General features: G+C 36.1%; 1 pseudogene; it reads right to left on the reverse strand.

Annotated features, from left to right (window-relative positions):
* Window positions 1-123: 123 nt before the first annotated feature.
* On the reverse strand, window positions 124-19693 carry LOC143232731 (amine sulfotransferase-like; annotated as a pseudogene).
* Between the last annotated feature and the right edge of the window lie 2167 nt (window positions 19694-21860).

Below are 21860 nucleotides of genomic sequence, written 5' to 3' on the forward strand. Positions count from 1 at the left end.
ACTGTCACAAAAAAATCAAAGGACCAGTAAAAAATAACACAAGGTTAAGCTTTCAAGTATTTCTTTTAACCTAATTTAAGCTAAGTACAACTTATTTTGACATTCATTCCGTACATTGTATCATCAAATCTGATCTTTCGCAAGAAAAGACTCTAGCCACAACTGGTCAATGTCAGTTTCTTGAATTTTTTGGCAAAACTTTGCCATGACTCGTTGTGATTGTGTTGGAGAAAAGTGTTCTTTCCAGTCACCGACAATACCTTTCCTTACTATTTTGATTTCTGACTTTGGATTAAATTCAATGTTTTTCATAAATTTTAGGATGTATTTTAATCCTTCAGAAAGATTCGGATCTTTTATTTGATCGTCGTTGGGATTCAATCCGAAAAAATTTCCAAAATTCTTATTAACAGAGTTCTTCATGTTCTCCACATTAGTCTGACGAATAATTCTCTCCATTAGATTGTCATCCTCAAGTAACATGCGTTTGTGCTCCTGATTTAGAAACTTAGCTATTTTTAAAACATCCGCTTGTGTGTCAGCCTTCATGTTTTCGTAGACGAGAAATAACACGTTTGGATCGTTTCGGTGCTCATACCAAGACAAAAGATGGACAAAGTAATCCCTCAAACCCGTTTCGACGTTGATAAAAAAAAATATCAAAATATTCACCAAATATCCCATCCGGAAACTGATAGAGCGGAAACTCCTTGGTGTGATGGTAAAAAGATACACAACAATCAAAGGAATTTCTGGCCACGAAGATGTACCTGGCCTGGGGAGAGTAAGGTTGAAGACTGAAAGGAAGTAAGTTTTAATTGCTCCGGGACGAGGCATGGTTTCTACAACACCAGGCCCTGTAATTTCAAGGAAAGGACTAAGCTTTTGAAATTCTTCATAAGTTTCTGGTCGGATTCTCCTTTAAAGAATGTTGATTACGATATGCTGTGTCCACGTTGTTCCACACTTAGGAAAAGCTACGAATTATATCATCGTTTCGCGGTTCATAAGAAAGGCTTTACGAAATGTGTCTGGTGAAAAAAGACTTTAGGAATCCTGATGCCATCGACAAGTTGATAGCTGGGAGTCATACGTTCTTGTGTTATAAAATATTTAACAATGTTGTTAGCTGAAAACAAAATTATTGCAAAACAAAATATATATAGTTATTCAGCTTTGTGTTTGGCATTTATTTTCTGAATATATTTTATAATTGACACAAGACCTCGTCGGAAGTTGGATGAAACTGCTAATTACTGTTTGAGGAAAATCAAAATTATTGTACGTTTTACAAATAACCCATTCATTACAACCACGAATCTATCGAGATCATTTAATATAAAAAAAAAAAAAATTAAATAAGAGTGTTGGCCTGATGGAAATATTATCACTAATTGACAAAAAATTCTTTAATATGCTTATTGGTCAATTTTTAATTGTATAAATAGAGGTGTTTTTTTTAATAACATTACATTCCTGAAGGTGACCCATTGATATATATTGAAACATTTTAAATGCGTGAGATTGGAAGTTGTCATATTTTTTAGAATTAAGGCCATTTTCTAATTTAATATGGAACTAGTTGTACCTCAAAAAGGAATCATAAAAAAAGTCTAATTTATGAATTAAAAACTTAAATAGTGTTTAAAAGGTCAATGGCCTTTACAAACTAAAAAACATTTGCAAAATGAACAGTGTCACCATCGCCGATAACACTGTCCAACGTTATGGATAAGCTTTGGGACAAAACATGTCTGAAATGGTGCCGTCGTTGAAACTCGTAACGACAGAAACACAATTAAAGATGGTTTATTGTAATTTGAGTGTCACACAGACAACACTTTGGTGCATCAGTTCCAGACAAAAGAAAACGATGAGTTAAAAATTGTGACCAACACGTAGTCTAGTTAGGACAAGTTCCTTTTTCCGATTCTTATGGAAACAAAATGCACAAAGAAAAATAAAAGGTTTTATTTGAAAACGTTTGTTTTCACGTCGCTCACTCCACGTCGACTGCCAACTGGCACGGAGCCGAGCCTTAAATACAGGACCATAGCTGCAGACAGATTTAGCTACGGTGTTGAAGAGCTTGTTCCTAAGAATACCAACATGGCCTGGTATTCAGAAGAACTGGATAGAAAGAAGTAAGTGTTAAAGAAAAATGGGCCAGTCGGTTTTGAATATCAGTGAGAATAGGGTGAGAACTAACATGAAGCGATTCCAGAGCTAAACAGACAGCTAAGTGTATCGGTATAAATAGTACAGTTCGTGTACTGCATAGCTTCTACGGAATTCGGGGCAAGAGAAATGGTGTACAATTCGGCAGTGAACTTAGAAACTGTAGAGGGGTTGTGCAACAACCGAATCACGGCAAACAATGGCAGAGCCCACAGAACCATCCATCCATTCTCATTTATACAGATGGTTCGAATGACGTTGGGCAAATAGAAGGCGATACGTCATGGTGGGATGAGCTGATCTCTGCATACCGCTATGTCATCCAAAGATAGACCCAATTCATCTAAGTACAACCGTAGATGAAAACTAAAAGGAACAGTGATAGGCTCTCTATTATGTACAAATGTGGCCCACTGAGGAAGAAAAACGCAACCCAATGTGGGATGCTGTGGTAAAGATGGATGTTTTGAAGCATACATTAAACATAGTTGCAAACGACAAAGGTGAAGAGGGGGTTCATATGACTGTGTACAAACTCTGGACTGAAGAAATGTGGAAGGCTCCTGATGTTGAACAGAGTGCAATACTTTCAAGGCTCAAGTTTGGCAGAGCCATAGACCAGAGATTCATAGTCTAGCTTTGATCCAATAAGTGTACCTTACATTTTTAGCACAATTCATCGATTCGCCCCTAAAGAGGTGGAAGAGAGGACACAAAGGATGTTTAATGCGCTTGTATAATGACATGTAGCTGCTTGATGTGTAGAATAAAAGTCAACTTGCGGTCAAATATAAGCCCCAGGAACTTTGCCTCATGGACCACGGGAAGCATAGCTTCACCAATACAGAGTTCAGGATCATGGTAAATACCACGTTGACGGCAAACGTTCATGCAAACAGTTTTGGAGAGGAAAAGGTTGAAAGAATTTGCTCTGGTCAACGTTAGTAAATGATGGAGAGCAGTCTGTAGCTGCCGCTCAATATACCTCACATTTGACGACTGACATGTGATGTGGAAATCATCGGTAAAGAGACCATTTGCAACTGTAGGTTTAGTTGTTCACTCACGCCATTAATCTTTATAATGAAAAGTGTGATACTCAATACACAGCCCGGAAGGACTCCAAATTCCTGAGGGAAAGAATGGGAATTTCGAACCCACACGTTATGCAATCGCCGATTCATAAAAAATGTTTAATAAAAAGCGGTAAATTCCCACACAACCTATACGAGTGGAGGTCTCTCAAGATACCATTCCTCCACGTTGTATCATAAGCTTTCTCAAGGTAAAAAAATACAAGAACAAGACGTTGTGGTTTGGGAAAGGTTCCCTGATTGATGTTTCAAGTCGAATCAGGTTGTCCATAGTGGAACACTCTCTTCGGAACCTACACTGAGTGGGTGAAAAGAGGTTGTTTGATTCGAGGAACTAAAAAAGACAAGCATTAATCATCTTCTCTAAGACCTTGCAAAGACAACTCGTCAAATCAATTATACGGTAGTTCAAAGGAATCGTTTGTGATCTTTCCAAGGTTTGGAAAAAGGAAGTACAAAAGCATGGCGCCAAGCATCGGGAAAACATTCCCGTGCTAAAGATGGTTAAAAACAATCAGAAGAATAGCAAGAGAGGCAGGAGAAAGTAGTGCACCATCTCATAATGAATATCACCAGGTCCGACTGATAAACTGCCAGACCAATGAAGAAGCAAGATTAAATTCCATCAGTGTAAGGTATGCTTATAGTCATAAAGACGATCAGCTGAAATGAAAGAGGCGATTTTTCTGCCCATATTTTCATGGCAAAGTAGATGGGGTATGAAGCAGAAGTGCGAGATGCCTGAGAAAATTGTTCGGCGAAACTACTGGCCATGCTCTGGGTGTGAGTAACTTCCTGGCCATCAGAGAACAAGATTGAAAGGGGGCAGAAAAATACTGGCCACTAATATTTTCAAATTTTTCCTCTATGACCTTGGATCTGGTGGTAGAAGAAATGCTAGAGGTGTATTTAATCCAAGATTCTTCCTGGCTTTCACGTCTGAACTGCTAAGCATGTGCACGGGTTTGCTGAAATGCGATGCGGTTGAAAAGTGTGGGATATCCACGAAAAGTATCCCAAGCCCGTTTTTGAGCATTACTTGTAAAGTGGCTGGCAAAATTCCACCAAGGACGAGGATAATGTCGGAAATGTGTCTAGGTTTTAGGAATAATCTGAGTACCTACGTGGACAATACAGGCAGTTACTGCTGCCACACAGTCATCTATCGATGCTTACATACGATGGCAGGATCAAGTTCTAAGATAGTGGTGAAAGAATGCCAGTTAGACTGGTCAAGCTTCCATCGAGCCACGCGGGTCGGATGTTATCGACCATGGTAAGTCTCTCTCAAAATGATTAGAAAATGATCACTGCCTTGTGGATTACCGTCCAATCCCCAAGAAAAGTAAGTGAAAACTGAATGGGAAGAGATAGAAAGATCTTTAGCAGTAAAAGACAGAATAGGTGCATGAAAATAAGTATAATAACCAGTACTAAAGACAGACAGGTTATGGTTGAAGAGCATGACCCATCCCATCAATATTAACACCACCAAAGGGGATTACGTCAATTAATATCTCCAGTAGTAGAAAGGGGAATAGTGACTGTTCAATTAGGGCATCAAGGTCTGAATGATTCTAGATCTCTCCTGGAGGCAGGTAGAGAGAGCAAATAGTGGTGGTATGACACAAGAACACGTGGATAGCTACAGCCTTTAAGGGTGTATCAAGTGACAAGGGCAGAGTGGGCACACGTTGATCAACCAGCAATGTCACCACACCATGCACTCGTCCATCACATGACCTGTCGTCGGTATACATAGAAATTTGCTGAAGGTAACTGTAAGAAGAAGCACACTGGATGATAAGAATTTATCACATTCTTAATGTCATCGAAATTTGATCAAAAACTTCGACAGATTCATTGGATCAGAATAGCAAGTGCTATTTGTGTGGAGAAGAATGTGCCGGGGTAACCTATTATTTGCGATCACGTTTTTTTCGTCATTGGACGAAGATCTATCAACCTCCATGAATCCTGCCATGAATAGAGTATCTGTGGACAAAGACTTCAATGACTGAGGGCGTGAACAAATGGTTGATTTATTTTTCGGGGCTGCAGAAGAGAATGGACCCGAGGAAACATTTGAAACTGAAGGAAATGAAACTGAGCAGTAAGTTGAATGAGTAGTAGACAGAGATGGAAGTAGACATATATGTGTCAACATTTTTTAATTATGGAGTGCACAAGATTTTTAACATGTTTTGTAAACGACTCTGTTGGAGTCACGGAAAGATCTGTTTGCACTCTCACTGTGGTAGTTGAATGGAGTGCAGCAGCATATATCTAAGACAGAGGTAGGGACAATAATTTCCGAGCCTCTAATTAGGTGATATTATTAACAGCTTTTAAGCGTTGCACCTATTTCGTACCCTAAATAGGAAGAACAGCTGGGTCCATGTTGCACTTGTAAGTGTTGGGGCCTTTTCCACCAGAACGAGCACATACCAAAGAACCAAACCGCTGGCACTTGAATCATCTGAGAGGGTTGGTGGTATGGTAAAGACAAAATAGTTAATTTTGTTAATTATTTTAATAGCACTGATAATTCTATAAGATTTAATTATGAAGTTGTGACAAATGGATGTTTACCTTGAAGTTCAGTTAACCTGATTTGACAGTGGCAGGAGAACAAGGTGATTCAAACGTTAATATCAGAACATTAGTAGGGTCTATAATTCAGTCTTTACGGGTGAAGATTCGACTTATCGTAGTGATGCCTTGGCATGAGACACCAGTGTGGATTTGACTCGAGAATGTTCTTTAAATCTCTTTCTACTATAGCTCTTGTGGAATAATTCAAAGTCGCATGGGGAGTAACCTCAATGGGTATAGCCCTAATGGCTTTTAATTTCAAAAGAAGATTGGAATGTTGTGGTCTCCAATGCGTAACATCTTTACTGACTTTGGGGAGCAAGCAAGTATCTCTATTCTCTTCTGAATGAAAAATGGAGACATCTGCCCCAATGATTTCTCAGATAAGGAATGGAGAATCGGAAATTGAGGTGTAGAATCTGGCGGTAATATTGACTGTACAACAGAGTCGTCCGTGCGTGGTCGTTTTTTCCAATTCTTTTATTTATTTTGTTAGAAAGAGGGATATCCATAGCAAAGAAGCTACATTTCAGTGCCACTGACCACACCAACCATGGATCCCTACTAGGGGACGCACTACATGCCAAACTAGGACACTGCAACAACACCAGTGTTTCGTGAGCACCATACCCAAACACAACCATTAGATACAATGTCCAAAACACCTGTTGAAAATATCCAAAACGGGTACTTTGTTGACTCTAGCCCAAGTGGACCTACCGATTGACCCAAGGGGGCCACACCAAGGCCACCCATCTACAGGAATTCAAGGCCAAAGCGGTGTGTTAGGGCTGATTCTTTCAAACACCAGAACATTTTGCTCCCTTCATGGATCACCATGCACTGCAAACACGTGGATGGATGTTTAGATCCCAGAGGAGGTAAACTGAAAGACCAGAACCTTCCCTGGGAGGTCCCCTCACCACGTAGAGACATACACAACAAGGGTTGGTGGTATGGTAAAAACAAACTAGTTAATTTTGCTAATTACCTTAATAGCATTGATAATTCTATAAGATTTAATTATGAAATTGAGAAAAATTGTTGTTTACCATTTTAGATATTTTAGTGTGTAACGTGTGGATAAATTGAAAACTATTGTGAAATTTTCTCTGTAATCTTTATATTACATCAAAAATTTTGTTACATCTAATGTCAAAAAACTAGTGTTTTTATTCTTATGTGGATAGGAGCCTAAAATGATGTTGTAAACAGGACGATATTAACAATGAGTCATTATTAATTTATCAATTTATTAATTAAACCCAACGTCGTATGAAAAGGTTTTAATCCAGCTGTTTTGAAAGAGCTGTCAAAAACAGGGCTAAGTATTATATTAAAACAAGTGAACAAGAAAAATAATCCTATAGTGAAAAAAATTAAACAACAAATATTTTTCTGCGATAACTAAAAATAGCCAAATTCTTAATAGATTTAAAGATAAAATTTATTTAAAGAAATAATTACACATATATATATATATATATATATATGTATATATAAAATCATGTGAATGTAAACTAGCTTACATAGGAAAAAGTAGAAGAATTTTAAAATTCAGAATGAATGAACATAAAAGTAATTTTAAATGCAAAAATATTATTTTTCATGTTTAGAAAGACATATCGTTGAAACTAAGCACAAAGTTCAATTGGAAGATATTTTTAGCACAACCTGTGAATCTAATTAGTGTGAATATACGTAAATCTATTGAGATAACTGAATGAAGAAAAATAACTTTAAATTATTGAATATGGATGATGAATCTTATGGAAATCTTGTTAGTAGTTAGCGTGAGTTGAGTTTTTTAATATGCAAATTGGTGATGTAATAATTGTATAAAAGACGGTTATTTACGGAATATATTGAGGTCCTGAAAGTGACCTTCAAATACGTCCAAACGTGTGAAGTGTATCAGACTCTTTTCTAGTCTCATTGGGTTTTTACTGATTTTAGTCCTGCACAGTAAGTTACTTTATTATAATTTTGAGATTGGAAACTGTCTAATTCTTAGATTTGTGTATAAAATAGTTTTTATGTGATTTTTAAAAATGTTTAATTTATTCAAAGAAATTTTAAAATGGTAGTGTGTTTTCATTAGTAAGTTAGAATAACTATTCTCACCACCACATCGATAAATATCAATCACTGGAGAATCGACGATAGTGAAACAGATTTTATGATTTCAGACACTTCACTATGGTTGCGTCAAGTTTGAAATGATCACTTTTAAAATTAGTTTATACAGGGTGGCCCGTAAGTCTCTACCGATCCATATATCTTATGCATCCAGTGTATCTGTGGTGTTCCTCCTTCTCGGTGCATAATATTATGCGACGCCATGTTCTGTGATACACTTGTCTCAACACAGCAGGGGTTATTGTTCCAAATGTGGATGAGTAGGGACTTGCGGGCCACCCTGTACATTTAATTTATGCAGATTACTATTCACTTCTAAACATCTACAAATATAGTCGTTAATGAATTATGAGCATAGTCAAATTATAAAGCTAAATAAATATCAACAGAACTTTATCACTACATAAATAAAAACATGCAAACGCACAAACATATATCAGTGTGATATATATAACTAGCTTACATAGTTATTCTTATAACTCAAACAATGAGTAAGTTTATTTAAAAATAAACCAAGGTGAAGATTCATCTACACCTTGCAAAATAGCTACATGAACATAAAATAGATTTCGATGAACAATGCGGGCCATCCCTACCTAAGCATTGCTGCCTGTTCAGAATTAATACATGAACGTATGTATTCCCAATTCGATTTTATTAGTCATTGTTCTCTGGGACAGCAGCAAGTCTTCGGAATTATAACGCCAAAATTAGGAACTCCTCATCTCTCCGTGAACTCAACAGATCTTCCGATGTGTTTTTGCTACAAAAAACAAAACTTATTACTCATAAGAATCTCTAGTAACCTACTCTTAAATCTAAGTACAAACCCAAAGCAACGCAACATAACTTATAAAATAGTTAAGTAGGCAATATAACACTTATAAGAGCGAATACTCCGTGTGAAACTATGTCGTCTCACTGATATTGGTTGACACCATTGTTTTAGTTTGTGTTCAAAGAAGCAGCGGAAAGAAGAACCAGAAATTCAGACTGTGTGCTATGATATTTACAAACAATGCCAGAAGTGGGTCAGTCATAACAGATATGTTGTTATAAAAGGAAATTACCCACAGTGGCTCAGCGGTATGTCTGCGGACTTACAACGCTAGATTCCGGGGTTCGATACTCGTGGTGGGCAGAGCACAGATAGTCCATTGTGTAGCTTTGTGCTTAACTCAGAAAACAATAAAAGAAAGCACTGATTTGTATTGTAAAGTTTGATGAAGTATTGAAGAGATATTTAAAACTAACTGGGTACCCATCCCTCAGATGGAAGTTATACAAATTCGTGATTTAATTCAAGGTCATTTTAGGACATGGAAAGTTCCTTCACTTATATGTAATTGGAAAAAAATGTCCATAAAAACTGCAAAACAGAAAATGTGAAATCGCAAATTTGCATGACCCCAACAAAACTTCATACCAAATTCGGGGGAGTTTCATGAAGTGAGGACGATATAGTAGACATAAAAATACGCAAAAATGCTCTTAAAAAAAATTGAAACTTTCTTTATGTACTCCCGCATTGGCCTAATAAACCTGCTTACCAATTCTGGTGAAGATCCATCCACACCTTGCAAAATAGCTACATGAACATTAAACAGATTTCGATGAACAATGCGGGCCATCCCTACGTAAGCATTGCTGCCTGTTCACGGGCATGGTACATCTGGCTCACTCCTACAATAAATCATAAATACTACGATACTTATGATACACACTCTTACGTATTACAATTTCAAAACTGAGTTATATTGTAATTAAGATTTAGAAGTTCATTAAATGTTGACATGTTTACCTTATTTACGATATCAACAAGAATGAAACACGCGGTATACTTTATTGACACAAATTTATTTTATGATGCAAACAATAATACAATTAATAATAATGGCTATTTCAATAGTTATTAAAATCTTACAAAAGCCCGGCATGGCCAAGCGTGTTAATGCGTTAGACTCGTAATCCGAAAGTCGCGGATTCGAATCCGGGTCGTATTATACATGCTCGCCTTGCTAGTCCTGGAGGCGTTGTAATATGACGGTCAAACTCTCTAACAAACAATATTAAGTCTTTTATTTAATCAGAAACTTTCTTAATATCCTATCAAGGGTTCACGATAAACGAATTAATTTCGAGGTCACCTAGGTACAATTCATTTAAGGACGAGCCAGCGAGCTCTTCGCTGAATACATACGTGTTATTCACAGCAGAAGTTATATTATGTCATCGTAAAAGTACTAACATCCCAAAGTTAATCGGCTGTAAATAAACGATTGGTACTGTTCGAAATCCATAAACGTTCCTGATGAAATATCTATAGTTTCCTGATTAATAAGCTTTAATTACACTTATAAATTTCGAGATTCAAATAATAGCAGCTGTAGCAAACCAATAATATATAATAATTTTTGTCACCACGCGTTCGTTAATTTTATAAGCATGAGGCACAAAAATACTGATGGTTACTAACGTTCTCATAGTGCATTGTTAATTGACACTCAAGAATTTTCTACATCTTTATGCTTTTTGCCAATAAAACTGATACACACAATTGTCTTTCTTAACAGAAATATACTGAATATCTTATAAACGGTTCAAAATGAGCGAATTAATTCTTTGTTGATACACAAGTACACTTCTATTGACGGGAATATATATATATATATATATATACACTACATGGCAAAACTATGTGGACACCCGATCATCACACCGGTATGAACGTGTGGAACATATCATTCCAAAACCATGGGTATTACTATGGAGATGGTCCCCACTTTGCTGTTTTTACAGTCTTCACTCTTCTGTGAAGACTTTATACTAGATTTTGGAACATGACTGCGGGGATTCGCGCCTATTCAACCACAAGAGCATTGGTGAGATCCGACACTGATGTCAGGCGAGAAGGCCTGGCTCTCAGTCGATGTTCCATTTGATACCAAAGAGCTCTGATAGGTTAAGGTGAGGTCAGGGAACTATGCAGGCCAGTCACGTTCTTCCACACCAACTTCAACAAGTCATGTCTTTATGGGCCTCGCTTTGTACACGGTGACATTGTTATACCGAAACAAAAAAAAGGCCTTTACCAAATTGTTGCTACAAAGTTGGAAGCACACAATTATCTAGAACGTCCTTGTATGCCATATTATTAAGATTTCCTTTTACTGGAACTAATGAACCTACCCCAAACCATGAAATACAGCCCCAGACCATTATTTCTCCTTCACAAAACTTTACAGTTTGCACACTGCATTAAGACAGGTAGCGTTTGTCTGGCATCTGCCAAAACTAGATTCTTCCTTAAGACTCTCAGATAGTGAAGCGTGATTCATCACTCCAGAAAACGCGATTTCACTGCTCCAGAGTCCAATGGCAATGTGCTTTACACCACTGCAGTCGATGGTTGGCATTGAGTGCAGCTTCTTGGCCATGGAAACCCATTTTACGAAGCTCCCGACGAGCAGTTCTTATGCTGACGTTGCTTATAGATGCAGTTTGCAACTCGGTAGTGAATGTTGCAACTGTGGACAGACGATTTTTACGCGCTTGAGCACTCAACTGTCCCGTTCTGTGAGCTTGTGTAGCCTACCGCTTCGTGGCTGAGCTGTTGTTGCTTCTAGACTTTTCTATTATACAATAACAGCACTTACAGTTGACCGGGTTAGCTCTAGCAGGGCAGAGATTTGAGAAGCTAACTTGTTAGAAAGGTTGCATCCTATGACAGTGCCACGTTGAAAGTCACTGAGCTCTTCAGCACGACCCATTCTACTGCTAATGTTTATGCACGGAGATTGCACGGCTGAATGCTTGATTTTATGCATCTGTTAGCAGTGGGTGTGGCTGAAATAGATAAACACACTAACTAAAAGGGGTGTCCATATTCTTTGGCCATGTAGTGTATATCGCGACTATAAATGATAACTATGGAACATGAGTGCAACAAAACTCAGACTATAACAGACTTACTGTTATACGTTCATTTTGATATCTGCGTCTGTTTCAGTCTAATTTGTGAGACAGTTATTGTTGGATGTGTATTGCGCAAGTCCAACTTGTTCTCTAAATTTGTAAACTATTCTCGAGAGCATGAATTAACAATATATGGTTTTCAAAAATACTAGCGTGTATTCGGATATTACTGAACATTCGAGAATTTCGCCTTAAAATTTATATATCAAAGCAGTAAACAGAACGGAATATATCTGGTTTCCACAGTCAGCATACTATAAGCTTCGGAAGCTATAACTGTGTGATAAACTCTTACTAACAAGAAAACTGTAGATATTTCACCAGGGTAGTTTATAGTTTTCGAACATCACTGACTTCGGTGAATTAACTTCGGACATCACTATTTCTACGATAACACTGAATATCTTCATCGATAAAACGTGAGGCCAGCCAAGAAAAGACGGGTAACTAGCTAAGGTGAGGTGTAATAATGTCTATTCAGAATTAATTCGCTCTTCGATAAAATATTCTATTCCAAACCAGATAGGAGACTCAGTATAGTTTGTAAGTTGGTGAATCCCTTGTATATAAACCAATATTTGTAATAGCCGTTATTATGTATAATTGTATTTTTGTTTGTATGTTAGATATATTTGTATTATGGAAGAAACTTGTGTGTATTGATTTTGTTGGTATATGTCATAAATGTGACATATATTGATATTTAATTCATTTCTAAATCAAAAATTTCGGTTATTTAAAATCGTAATACGTTACGTACGTAGCAAAATAAATCAGACTCGTCCGAAATAAATTATAATACGTAACATAATAAATGATTGTGTCGTGTCCGAAATTTGAATTCGCCAACGAGAAAGAGGTTTATTTTGATTGATTGTGTAATTCTATGCATATTAGCAACAGTTTTGACAAATTAAGACATTTACGTCTAATAGAAAAGTGTAAACGCTCTACAAGGGACGACCCAAAAAACTTACGTGGTTGAAAAGGAAGTTGAAACAGTACAGGAAGCGGCTGCTATTTCCGATTATAACACATAAAACCACTGCTTATCCCACTGTGGCTTGAGCTCAGGGTAAGGGATTAAGCCACAAACAAACGATAGTTTTTCAAAGGACGATATTATAGATTTGTCTCAAACATGTTTTTGATCCAACAGCAATCTTGTGAATAATTGTCCTCCTGATAATTGTTACGTATTGTAATTTATCTCGCACATGTCTGTTATTTATTATTGTATGTTCGTTATATCGCAAAGTTTCATATAGCCGGAAATTTTTTACTTTAATATAGAAGTCAAATGAATGCCAATATATATCAAATTTATGATAATTGCTAACAGAACTGATACTTCAAATTTTCTTTTTTTACACACATATACAAATAACAATAAAACTTATAATAATGAGTTATATACAAAAGTGTTACAAACATACAAACTATACCGAGTCTTCTATCTTATCTTCCCGCTGTTTTCAAGTTGACTTTTCTCTGTCGACGATGCCTGATGTCCTCATAGACATACATGTCACAAGGTATTGCACTGAAGTTGAAATGTATGCGATGTTCAAAAGCTACACATGTCCCTGATCAAATATCTATAGTTATTCGTTCATAATCGTTTATCAGAATTATAGTTTTGAGGCTTATAGTATACTGTACTATAACTATAGACAGTTTTCTTGATAAAAAGTACGAATACATGTCACTAAGTAATGAGGAGCTAATGGAAAAAAATAATATTTCAAACAAGTACTATATATATGAAAAAATGCGTAAATGATCATATGCATAGCTTTTTAAATGGGAAAACTGAAGATACAGAGGAAGACAATTTACAATTTAAATCAGTTCAAATAGGAGACTCGTCCGAGATAAATTATAATACTTGGCATAGGGCAGAGAAGATGGACGACAAAGGCAGTTGACGTGAATTTGTAGAAAAGAAGCAAAGCCACTAATGTTCAACAAAGTAATGAATAAACTTTCCATAATCAGAGTCACGGAGTGGCTGGGATCTCTAAATCTATCTGCCTTTGAATTTTCTGTGGAGAGAAACGAGAGTACCTCAAGGAAGTTGAACGTGATTGTAGCTTGAAATTGATGGGAACATGTGATACTCCCATGAAAGTGAGGTGACTTCATGCACGGCGTTACTTGACTTGGTGTGGAGACAAGTTTAAATATAATATGTGGTAACTAGATATTTGAACATAATGTAGAACATTTCGCATATATATATATATTACAATTCCTGGAATAACCGTTGGTCGTTGCTCTGTCTGTTATAAAACTTCTTTCAGGTTATCTTTACAAATTCGACATATTCATTGGATGACTATATTGATCATTTTGCTATTCTTTCATAATGTGTCGCTTTTCGTTTTTTTCTATTCAACCTTTGACATTTCTGTTGTTGAACTTTACAACCTTCTTCACACCGTATTAGTTAGTTTTTTACACGATTTCAAAAAAACAATCTCTATGCGACTCTCCTTTTCCTATTCTGTTCCTGAAAAGCAAAGTCTTCGGAAGCATTTGTTTAATTACATCTTCTAGTCGTTTTTATTATTTCCCAAAAATTTATAATTTTTGAAGTAGGTGGCTGTTTGGAATTTATTTGTAGTTTTAATGTAGAATCAGGATGATATTATGATATAATTCTTTCTTAATTAACCGTTTTAGTTTAAAAGTCGATAGCCATCAGTTGCAGCATGTTTAAATATAATAATTCTAGTGTTCTTCTAGTGACCCAGTAGTGATCTGTTGGATTTATTTTAAAGTTCAGCATAAAGCTACACACTGAGTTATGCCCGCCACAGGTATCGAATCCTGTTTCTAGCACTGTATATCCCCAAACATACCGATGTGCCACTAGAACAGGGGTTACCATAAAGTAAACAATCCATTAGATAGACTTGTTATTTCTTTAGCAGAAGAACATGTTGTTGAGCAGAAAACGAGTACTTATGATACATCGTTGAAAGATTTGTATCACTCCAACCCGAACAAAAACGGCATTCAGGAAGTTGAGACACTAAATGGGACTCCATCATGGGATATACAAAAATCCGAAAATTAAATGTCAGACTAAATTCCGGATCAACAAGAACGCGGTTTTTTTTGTTCAAAATAGCACATTTCATTTGAAAATGATCTAAGGGAAAAAATACAATAAGAGAAAAACCATAAAAGTTATCTAAACTAGACAGGAACATAATATCATTCGAATCCTATATATTTCTGGAACAGACGCAGTTGCTTGAAGACAACGAAGAAAAACATTAGTAATATAAGATACCATTTTTTAAAGTAAATAGCCTGTAACTGTTAAAATATCTACGTTAATCTCAAAGTGTAAGCAATCGTAAATTAGCCTAAATACTAGCTGGTCAAAAGTTTAAGACCAAACGGAAACGAAACGCTAATCGTTAAACACGTAGCGAAATTTAGTCGTTTGTGTTCAAGCCTTAACGTTGTCAACATCTCCCACTGACATCTCTTGTGTTACATAAGCATGGCAAAGGCTAAAAAGTTGACAGAGTTTTAACGTGGCATAATTGTCGAGCAAGGTCTCTCTCAATGTGCCATTGCTGGTAAGATTGGGCGTAGTAAAACTGGTGTTGCAAATTTCTTAAAAGAGGGATACGGAAGGAGAATTTCAAGTGGTCGGCCCAAGAAAATTTCTTCGGCGTTGAGCAGGAGGATTCAACGGGTTGTCCGGCAAGACACCAGCCGATCGTCGAATTAGATTAAGGCCCTTACGTACGCAGAATCTATCTCAGGAATAATAAGACGGCATCTACGAGAGAAAGGTTTTAATAACCGCAAACATCTTTAAAGACCACACCTCCTTTCACACCACGACACAGCTCGGTTAAATTTTGCTGAGAAGCATGGGACGTAAAAAGTGGACGCAGGTATTGTTCTCTTCGGAGAAAAAATTTAACCTGAATGGTCTAGATGGCTTCCAAAGATACCGGCAGGATAGGAGTATTCCACCGGAGACATTTTCTACACGATACAGTGGAGAAGTTTCCATCATCAACTGGGGTGCTTTCTCCTTCCATTGAACAATGGAGCTTCAAGTTATACAGGGGCGTCAAACAGCAGTTGGCAACATTGGCATGTGTTAGAGAGCATCCTTATTGGATGAAGATTCTCGCTTGTATAGAAATGACTGGATCTTTCAGCAGGACAACGCTGCAATCCACAATGTTCGAAGGACAAGTTACATTTAATGGCGAGTAACGTGATTCTTTTGGACCATCTAGCGTGTTCGCCCAAACTGAACCCCATTGAAAATGTGTGGGGGTGAGTGGCAAGGGAAGTCTAGAGAAATGGACGCCAATTCTAAACATTGCATGATCTTTGTGAAGCCATCTTCACCACTTCGAATAATATTCCAACCATCCTTCTGCATACGCTTATATCGCCCATGCCAAAGCGAATGTTTGAAGTTATTTGGAATGACGGTCATGCAACATACTACTGAGACCTCTTGTTGGTTATTTCCTATCCTGTTTAACACTTCTTTTTGGTATGTCTTAAGCTTTTAACCAGCTAGTATTTAGGCTAATTTCATAATGTTCACATTTTCCCCAGTAAATGCTAAAAAAGGTTTATATTTTTATTTTCTATTTTCTTACTTTCATCTTTCGAAGCTCTACTCAAATAAGTGGTTGAGTCTAACAACAAAAAATGGATATTTTTTCTTTATGTTCATTGCCCTTAAGAGTTTGCTCAGCAGTGTATCTTCGGAATAATATATTTGCTCTGACTACGTATATAAGCCAATCCAATGTCATCCCCAAGTTTATAAGCAGTTTTCACAGAATTTTTGGAATACCTCCCGGTTTTTTAACGTTCACAGCTTTACTTCTGTGGTTGTTTATCCATGATAAACTTGGTAAAGGGGATGAAATACGGTATAACTTTTATAAGATAATTTATTTCCTAGCAATTTAGAAAAACCCAAGGGTGAATACCAGAGAAGCTCCAAAGCTTATTCCAAATATGTTTTTCAGTATTGGATTTTTGTAAAGTTGTCACTGCATATACGAAAATCACGATTACATGAATTACGTAGTTGAGAATATTGGACCTAAAATACGCAAACAATTATTGACTACTGCTAAATGATGGGTTAATATTACGTCACAAAATAAAGAACTGTAAAGTGATATCGCAAGGAATCCGATATGTTTCAGTCGCTTCGAATATATATTTATAGCAAAAATTTACACAATTATCATAAACTACTGTACTGGTATAAACATTACTGCCGAAGTGAAGGGATTACGATTTCATTTAGAACTTATAAATATAAAATGTCATAATTGGTATTGCTAGGCGTTTGCTTTTAATGGGGAAAAACTTCAGTGACTAATACACCATTTTTAATATGATATATATATATATATATATATATGCACTTCTGCAACTGCATGTGTAATGGCGAGATCTCATATATGAACAAACTACGTTAAAATAAATATTCCTGCAATTTGAAAAGTACACTGGATAACAGCTATTATTTTTTATTTGAAATTTACATTACAATTATACACATATAAATTAATTTAAATAACTATTTATACCTTTTTACGTAACATAAGGTAAACATGCCGTACAGTCTTGACTGAAATGTAAATACTCCTTGAAATGTGTCTTTATTCTTACTGCATCAATTATCATAAACTGTCGGTTGTTTATTGCTGATCCACAGCTACATTAGTTTTTTCACTCCTGTTGAGTGTTCTTTGATGTGTGTTTAATATTTAGTAGTTTTAGACCACGAATAAGGTTCCAATATTTACTGTCCGAAACAGTTAAAATTACGACAATACATTTTTACATTTCTCAATCAATTTTATGTTTATTGCATCACGTTTCGAAATCGCCTATAAACAAAATTTGTTGAAAGTTTAGATAGTTAAAAATAATAATCTACTAAGGAGCAATATAAGGTGAAACGATTTTGTTTTCAATACGTTCCACTCATGCTGAATGACGTTTGTTCCATGTCAAAAGAGAAAATCGTTTTCAACATAATGTAAATTCAAACTACAATTTACAGGAGTAACCATATCTTAGTTTCTTGTAGTTGGAATCATTTGTTGTTGTTGAATTTCATTTAACTAATTATTATGTCAAAATACTCTTTGATTAAACTCATCAGTAAGTTTTGTGTTAGTAAAATTGTTAGAGTGTAGCATTACTGATTGTAAGTTGTTCTAATTTAGTTGATCTACAGTTTTCTTCTTAACCAACTAGTAAATTCTTTAGTACTTAGATTACCATGTCTGTCATATTGCAGCTTGTCTTATGAACCCTGTCTTATGAACAGTTACATGCGAAATATCATAAGAAAAGATTGAATGATTAACTTTACATAATATATTAAAACAATTTTGCAAAATATTTAATAATATCAAATAACCGAGACAGCTATTCCTACAGGATAAAATACAATATAAATAAAACGTGAAACGATAAGACATTTTAGGTGTATAAAATTATCTTAGTTTGAATTTTTTTTTTATATTTGATCTTTATTTTTCTGTTACTTAAAACATGATATCTAAAAATAAAAACGTTTCAAAGCAGTTTCAAGAAATTTTTCTTTATTTCATTTACAAATTTAAGTTGCTACTGTCACAAAAAAAATCAAAAAACCAGTAAAAAATAACACAAGGTTAAGCTTTCAAGTATTTGTTTTTACCCTAATTTAAGCTAAGTACAACTTAATTTTGACATTCATTCCGTACATTGTATCGTCAAATCTGATCTTTCGCAAGAAAAGACTCTGGCCACAACTGATCAATGTCAGTTTCTTGAATGTTTTGGCAAAACTTTGCCATGAGTCGTTGTGATTGTGATGGATAAAAGTGTTCTTTCCAGTCACCGACAATACCTTTCCTTACTATTTTGATTTCTGACTTTGGATTAAATTCAAGGTTTTCCATAAATTTTAAGATGTATTTTAATCCTTCAGGAAGATTCGGATCTTTTATTTGATCGTCGTTGGGATTCAATCCGAAAAAAATTCCAAAATGTTTATTAACAGAGCTTTTCATGTTCTTCACAATAGTCTGACGGATAATTCTCTCCGTTAGATTGTCATCCTCAAGTAACATGCGATTGTACTCCTAATTTATACGTTTGTATATTTTCGGTGCTCATACCAAGACAGAAGATGGTCAAAATAATCCCCAAAATCCGTTAGGCCGTTTATAAAAATCTCAAAATATTCATCAAATGTCCAATCCGAAAACTGGTAGAGCGGAAACTCCTTGGTGTGATGATAAAAAGATACACAACAATCAAAGGGATTTCTGGCCACGAAGATGTACCTGGCCTGGGGAGAGTAAGGTTGAAGACTGAAACGCAGGTGAATTTTAATTGCTCCGGGACGAGTTATGGTTTCTACAAAACCAGGCCCTGTAATTTCAAGGAAAGGACTAAGCTTTTGAAATTCTTCAAAAGTTTCTGGTGGGATTCCCTTTTTAAGAATGTTCAATACGATATGCTGTGTTCATGTTGTTCCACACTTAGGAAAGGTTACGATGAATATATCATCGTTACGCGGTTTATGAGAAAGGGCTTTACGAAATGTGTCTGGTGAAAAAGCTTTAGCAATCCTGAAGCCAACGACAAGTTGATAGCTGGGAGTCATACTTTCTTGTGTTGTAAAATTTTGAACAATGTTGTTAGCTGAAAGATTGCAAAACAATATATATATAGTTATTCAGCTTTGTGTTTGGCATTTTTTTTTAATATATTATTTTATAATTGACACTAAACACTGTCGGAACTTTGATCAAACTCCTTATTACAGATTGAGGAAAATCAAAATTATTGTACGTTTTACAAATAAGCCATTCATTACAACCACGAACATATTGAGATCATTTAATATAAAAAAATAAATTTAAATGAGAGTGTTGGCCTGACGGAAATATTACCGGTAAATGACATAAATTCTTTAATGTGCTTATTAGTCAATTTTTAATTGTATAAACAACGGTTATTTTTGCAAAACATCACATTCGTGAAGGTGACGCATTGATATATATTGAAACTTTTAGAATGCATGACATTGAAAGTTGGGATATTTTTTAGAATTATGGCCATTTTCTAGTTTAATGTCAAACTAGTTGTACCTCAAAAAGGAATCATAAAAAAGTTCTAATTTATAAATTAAAAACTTAAATGGTGTTTAAATGGTCAATTGCCTTTACAAAACTAAAAACATTTGTAAGGTGTGTTTTGTCACCATCGCCGAAAACACTGTCCAACGTTATGAGTAGGCTTTGGGACAAAACATGTCTGAAATGTCTGAGTTAAAAATTGTGACCAATGCGTAGTCTTGTTATGAGAACTTCCTTTATCCGATTCTTATGGAAACAAGACGCCCAGAGTCCAATACAGGGTTTTATTTGAAAGAGCTTGATTTCACGTTGCTCGCTCCAAGTCGACTGCCAACTAACACGGAGCCGAGCCTTGAATACAGAACCATAACTGCAAATAGAAATAGCTACAGTGTTGACGAGCTCTTTCCTAAGAATACCAATATGGCTTGGTATTCAGAAGAACTGGATAGAAGTAAATGTTAAAGTGAAATGGGCAAATCGGTTTTGAATATCAGCAAGAATAAGGTGAGAACTGACATAAAGCGATTCCAGTGCTAAACAGACAGCTAAGTGTATCGGTATAAATAGTACAGTTCATGTACTACATAGCTTCTACGGGATTCAGAGCAAGAGAAATGGTGTAAAATTCGGCAGTTAACACAGAAACTTTAGAGGGATTCTGTGTGCAACAACCGAATCACTGCAAACAATGGCAGAGGCAACAGAACCATCCTTCCATTCCCATTTATGCAGATGATTCGAAAGATGTTCGGCAAATAGAAGGTGATACGTCTTGGTTGGATAAGCTGATCTGTGGATACCGCTATGTCATCCAAAGATAGACCAAATTCATCCAAATACACCCGGAGATGAAGACTAAAAGGAAGAGTGACAAACTCTATATCATGTGCAAATGTGGCCCACTATGGAAGGAAAACAACCCTATGTGAGATGCTGTGGTGAAGATCGAAGTTTTGAAGCATACATTAAAAACAGTTGCACACTACAAAGGTGAAGAGAGAGTTCATAGAACTCTGTGTACAAACTCTGGCAGAAGAAATGTGGAAGGCTCCTGTGCAGAGCCGAAGCCCCGATGTTGAACAGGGTTAAACACTTTCAACTGAAGACTTGGTAGACCCATAGACCAGAGATTCATAGTCTAGTTTTGATCCAATAAGGGTACCATACATTTCTAGCACGAAACATCGATCCGCCCCTGAAGAGGTGGAAGAGAGGACACGGAGGATGTTTACTGCGCTTGAACATTTGACATGTAGCTGCGTGATGTGTAGGATAAATATAAACTTACGGTCAAATATAAGCCCCGAGAACTTTACCGCAGGGACCACGAGAAGAATAGCTTCACCAATACGGAGTTCAGGATCATGGTGAATACCACGTTGACTGCAAAAGTTCATGCAAATAATTTTGGAGAGAGAAAGGTTGAAACAATTTGCTCTAGTCAACGCCAATAAATGATGGAGAACAGTCTGTACCTGCCGCTCAATATACCTCCTATTTGACGACTGACATGTGATGTGGAAGTCATCGGCAATGTATCCATTTGCAACTGTAGGTTTAGTTGTTCAATCACACCATTAATCTTTACATCGAAAGGTGTAAAACTCAAGACACAGCCCGGAAGGACTCCAAATTACTGAGGGAAAGAATGGGAAAATTTCGAACCCACACGTCCTGCAATTGCGATTCATTAAAAAATGTTTAATAAAAAGCGGTAAATTCC

This window comes from Tachypleus tridentatus, chromosome 1, assembly GCF_004210375.1.
Source record: "Tachypleus tridentatus isolate NWPU-2018 chromosome 1, ASM421037v1, whole genome shotgun sequence".
Classification (NCBI taxonomy): Eukaryota; Metazoa; Arthropoda; class Merostomata; order Xiphosura; family Limulidae; genus Tachypleus; species Tachypleus tridentatus.